The sequence below is a fragment of the Pteropus vampyrus genome, unplaced genomic scaffold (genome assembly GCF_000151845.1).
Source record: "Pteropus vampyrus isolate Shadow unplaced genomic scaffold, Pvam_2.0 Scaffold108, whole genome shotgun sequence".
NCBI lineage: Eukaryota > Metazoa > Chordata > Mammalia > Chiroptera > Pteropodidae > Pteropus > Pteropus vampyrus.
In genome coordinates, this window is record NW_011888889.1 from 763169 (window position 1) to 768226 (window position 5058).

At 33.5% G+C, this 5058-nt stretch overlaps 1 pseudogene; it reads left to right on the forward strand.

The window, feature by feature from the left end:
• The first annotated feature begins 1093 nt into the window (after positions 1-1093).
• On the forward strand, positions 1094-1212 carry LOC111743180 (annotated as a pseudogene).
• Positions 1213-5058: the final 3846 nt, after the last annotated feature.

Here is a 5058-nt window from a genome sequence, read left to right on the forward strand (position 1 = left end):
AAAGTGTAAGGGATTAGGGGGAGAGAAAGAGAGGAAACTTTCAAGCAAAATTCATGCCACAAATTGCTTTCATTAAAAGCATTTTACTTATAAAAGAGTATGTTTTGTTTCCATTTAGATCATATTTATTATTTTAAAATTATTTCAAATTATTTCAAAAAATTTGCCTAAGCTGCAATGAATTTGAAAGCCAATTTTGGAAGAAAACTATACGTTTTCACACAATCTTAAAAATTACAGGTATTTGAAAAGTTGGAGATGTTTGGATCTATTTAGCATCAGTTCAATATCAATAATAATTCACACTGTATAAAAATTGTGTTAATATAATGGATCTGAATAACTACATATATTTTAGATAATGACTTTTGACAACTTTGAGTGCTTTCCATCACCCTAAATACTACATTCTTGGCTATACTGAATATTAAAAATTTTTGAAGAATGAAGATCTCTTGTTGGGCGAGAAATTAGATTGACTTTAGGAAAATTAATCCAGATTAAGGAAAAATCTCAAGGGTTATGAAAATGAATGTCTTTTACACTTTGTCATACTTACTTGTTTGGCAAAGGTGGCAGCTTTACAAATTGCTAGCTGTGGTAATTTCAATGAACAGCTCCTATGGTCTGAATGTTTGTATCTCCCCACTCCTCCCACCTCCGGCTCCCATTTCCACATGTTGAAATCCTAACCCCTCATGGTGATGGTGTTAGGAGACGGCGGTTTTAGGAGGATAGTTCCATTCTCATGAATAGGACTTGTACCCTTATAAAAGAGTCTCCAGAGAGATCCGTAGCCCCTTCTGCCATGTGAGGATACAGGAGAAGTTTGCCGCCTGAAAGAGGGCCCTCGCCAAGCCATACTGACACTTTGATCTCAAACGTCAAGCCTCCAGAACTGTAAGCAATAAAACTCTTTTGTTTATAAACTACTCAATCTGTGATTTTCTGGTACAACAGTCTGAATAGACTAAGACAGTTGCTGTTGTCTGTCTCCCTGTAGCAGTTTTCCATTTTCTCGTTAATGCAAGGGGATGAGTCTTCTCAGCATTGAATGAAACTTTTTATTAAGATCTTGAAGAGCATCTTGGCTGTCTACCACCATGCTACCCTGAACAATCCCGATCCCATCTGATCTCAGAAGCTAAGCAGAGTTAGGCCTGGTTAGTACTTGGATGAGAGACCACCTAGGAAGACCAGGTGCTATAGGCATGAAAAATACAAAAATAAGGGATTGTAAATTGACAAAGTCTTTGCAATCTGTGAGGGTTGCCTTGCCTAAAATAATAATAAATAATAATAATAATTATAATGAATTTTAAAAATCCAAAAAAAGAAGAGTATCTTGGCCATTCTAGTAATTAAATCAACTTTTTCAAGAATCGTGGTCAGTTCAGTTCCTCTTTTATCACATTTGACTCTACTCAGCATCACAATCAAAACTGGTCCTCCTTTTATAAGCAACTAATAACCAATCACAATTATCCTATATAAATCAAAAATTTCTCCAAGAAATTGGGGCAGCTTTTTGCTTTTCTTTTTCCTTTTTAAAGATCTTAGCCTTATACCTTAAGCACACATCCACCATTCCAAAAGTCCTCTTTATTAATTCTCCAAGCCATCTTAGAAGTCCTGATGCAAAGAATCTTTTATGCCCTATTTTCCCACAATGGAACTTTAAGCATCTATAGATTCCAAAGTGAGCTTGCTGATATTCCCTCTAGAGTCTAAGACAGTTTCTATAATATATGTGTTTTTCTAATGTGGTGGTAAAGCATTTAAATTATTTTGCAAACCATTTATAATTCCTTTTTCCTTTACTCATATCTTTTAAGAAGGATGAATTCTGAGGGAAATCATTTCGCTAAGCGACGTGATAGGTGTAGATGAAAACTCAAATAGTAAAAGATGGCTGATTTTTTTTTCACCTTTAGAAAGAAAGAAAGAAAAAGATTAGAGAAGTCTGACAGTAAAAATTAGAGGTAGAGGAAGAATCTAGAAGGATTAGAGTGAGGGTCAAAGAAGATAAAAAAAAATTTGTGGCAACCTTAAAAGTGTATGAGGAAGTTTTATAAATAAAAGGCTAATGGGCATGTTTGAGACATGTTGTGGCTTGACATGTAACATGCTCCCTTCTGTTTTTTCACCATAAAAACCTTAGAAAAATATACATTTCTCATCAGTAATATGGGTGTTGAATTTATATTTCTTCCTTTGTGGAATTGCTCCCAGAGTAAATCTAATTACATTGTCATCCCTAAAAACAAACTACAGGTTCTACAATACGTACCTAATACGAATAAAATTTACTTTTCTCTACAGCAGACTCATCAACTACTTAGTGGTACTAAACTCATTTCCATAGAGTAAATGGCTCTAGTTCCATCTGCAAATTACCTTATTCTATGGTTTCTATTGATGATTTGTTTTCTAACACCATCCCCTCTATCTATGTATTACAAAATCTAGGCCCTCTGATTTCCTCTAACCTTTCAGAATTCAAAACCACTACATTCACTTCTTATCCTTTATATGATACTATAATGCAGCCTTTAGAGTGCTACCAGTGTCCATTGAATAACACATTCGTTTATTCATTCTTTCAGTAAATTTTCTTCAATCCTGGCATTTTCTAGTGGTTGACATTAAAAGCTAAATGAAATAGACACAGTTCCTGTCCTATTGGAGTTTATATTCTAGTGACAGCCAATAAACAAACCAAATATATAAGTATGAAAGCTAAATATACTACCAAAAAAAAAAGATTGATATGAGATATCATGACAAAAAAATTAAATTTTAATTTGGATGGTCAGGAAAGACCTTCATGATATGATACTTTCTTAAGGCCTTTATCAATCTTTTAAAAAATTGTCATGTTAACAATCACAATTTGAAATTACACATTTATTTGCTTATGCGTTTATTCTTAAAAATTTGGCAAAGTGCAAAAATTGCAAGAATTTTATAAATTACAATACATGCTTTGCAAGCTTAGTTGGTTACTTTCTAAATAATCATACCATAAACCTTGATTGAAGAATTTGCTTCTATTTCTTTCGCATTCTCTAAGAAACATTTAGGGTTTTCTTTGCTGTACTTTTTGAATGAATTCATATCACTTTTTCCTATTAATCTTGAAATGCTTTAAAGTTCCATTTTTGTTGGAGGGGTGGAGTCTTATTTTGCTTGAGGCTTATTTAGTCATTTTTATTAGCAGCAGATGTTGTATTATCTGTGATTAGATTTCACCTGCACCAATTCATTTCTCTCATCAGCCACAGTTCAGAGCAGGTAAAAAAACAAAAAAACAAAAAAAAAACAAACAAAAAAAACCACCTTAAAACCAGTGTAAGAGACAACTTAGGGCATATAGGGCAAAATAAATCCAGCATCTAACTAATAACCAGCAGCAAATACAACGCCTGTTTAAAAAAATGTCAATGCATTAAGTGGAAGTTATAAGAAAATATGCAATGGTATATTTTGCATAAAACTAACAGGTTAGAAACTTAACAAAAAGTAAAGCAAACACAGGGCTTCTTACACAGAGTAATTAACACTTTGCAAAGAGACAATATGACATTAAGAATTCCAGACTTAGAGTCTCCCCTACTCCATTCTAAGTTTAATTTTTTTAAAATTCCTTTAGAAACAATGCCGTACCAGATGACTGGATGTACGTGTCAACCCAGAGAAGCCCATTTAAACAATAATGTTACTTTTGAGATAATATTGTACAAGAGTATCATATATCTAGACAATCATATGCACATAATGCTTATGGAAAAGATACTTCTTTCAGATAAGTTCATTAAAAATTAAAATAAAAACATGTGAGCAATCAATGGACTATGACAGATTTAAATGGCAAAACAAACAAACAAACAAACATAAAAACTGAAACAGAACAAAAGAATCCCAATCAAATAAACAAATAAAAATAGAAGTATATCTAAGAACATGAGGTAATAACCATCTGACATAAATGATAACAAAGATGTTACTTTCAGAGTCGCTCCTAAGGGGAGCTTTTCCTCCCTTGTCTGTCATTCTACCTAAAATAAACAGACCCCTCTAAATGCCATTCATTAGGAACACAGTCTCATATGGCACTGTAATTGCACTATCAAATTAATGTTGCTTCACTTGTGTATTTCTGCCATTGTATTATGATCTAATTGAAAAAAAAAGGGAACAAATCTTCCTAATTTTTAACACATAGCAAATGCTCAAAACATCCTGAATAACTGAGTGTTTCCTATGTTTCAAAATAGCAATTTTATGGATATTTGCAATTCATAAGCTCTCTGGTTTTATATTTTATGTTTAATGATTTGCCAAGTTTATTTCAGAACCAAGTTTATTAACATATGTGTGACTGTCCTATGCCTCTCTTCTCATTCCCTCTACTTCCATACTCCCAACACACACACAAACACACACACACACACACACACACACACACACACACACACTCACTCACTCATTCACTCACTCATTCACTCACTCACCAAGGAGATTATCAATCTGGTTCCTTAGGAAGAGAACCTAAATCAATCTACATTATAAAGAGTGGGAAAGCAAAGAGTAGGAGGTTCAGGATGGGAAGGAATACATAGAAGAGAAATAAAATACTGTGAGAACGTTATTGCAAGTTTTGACTTAGAGTCTTATTGACCTTTCCCTAGAGGTACAATGTAAGTACTGGAATATCTCTTTAAAAATATTTTTGCTACTAAACTGTACTGTTTTATGAACTCTTTGCAAAGTTTAGTCCATGTGAGATGCTGGCTTTAAGTTTACATTAAAAGAGGCAACTATCTAGGATTTGAGACTTAAACTGCAGCACTCAGATGCACCTCAGACTCAAAGCTTTGTTTTAGACTGAGCCAGGAAAACACCTCAACCATGGCAACATCATCCTTGGATATATGCTAGAAGTAATACAATTTAAACAGATAGAGGCCATCATAAGTTTGAGAATATAACCACGAAATCAATTTGTGATTTCACGGTTTAGGAATGAGCATGCACTCAAATGAAGATGCTTAAATG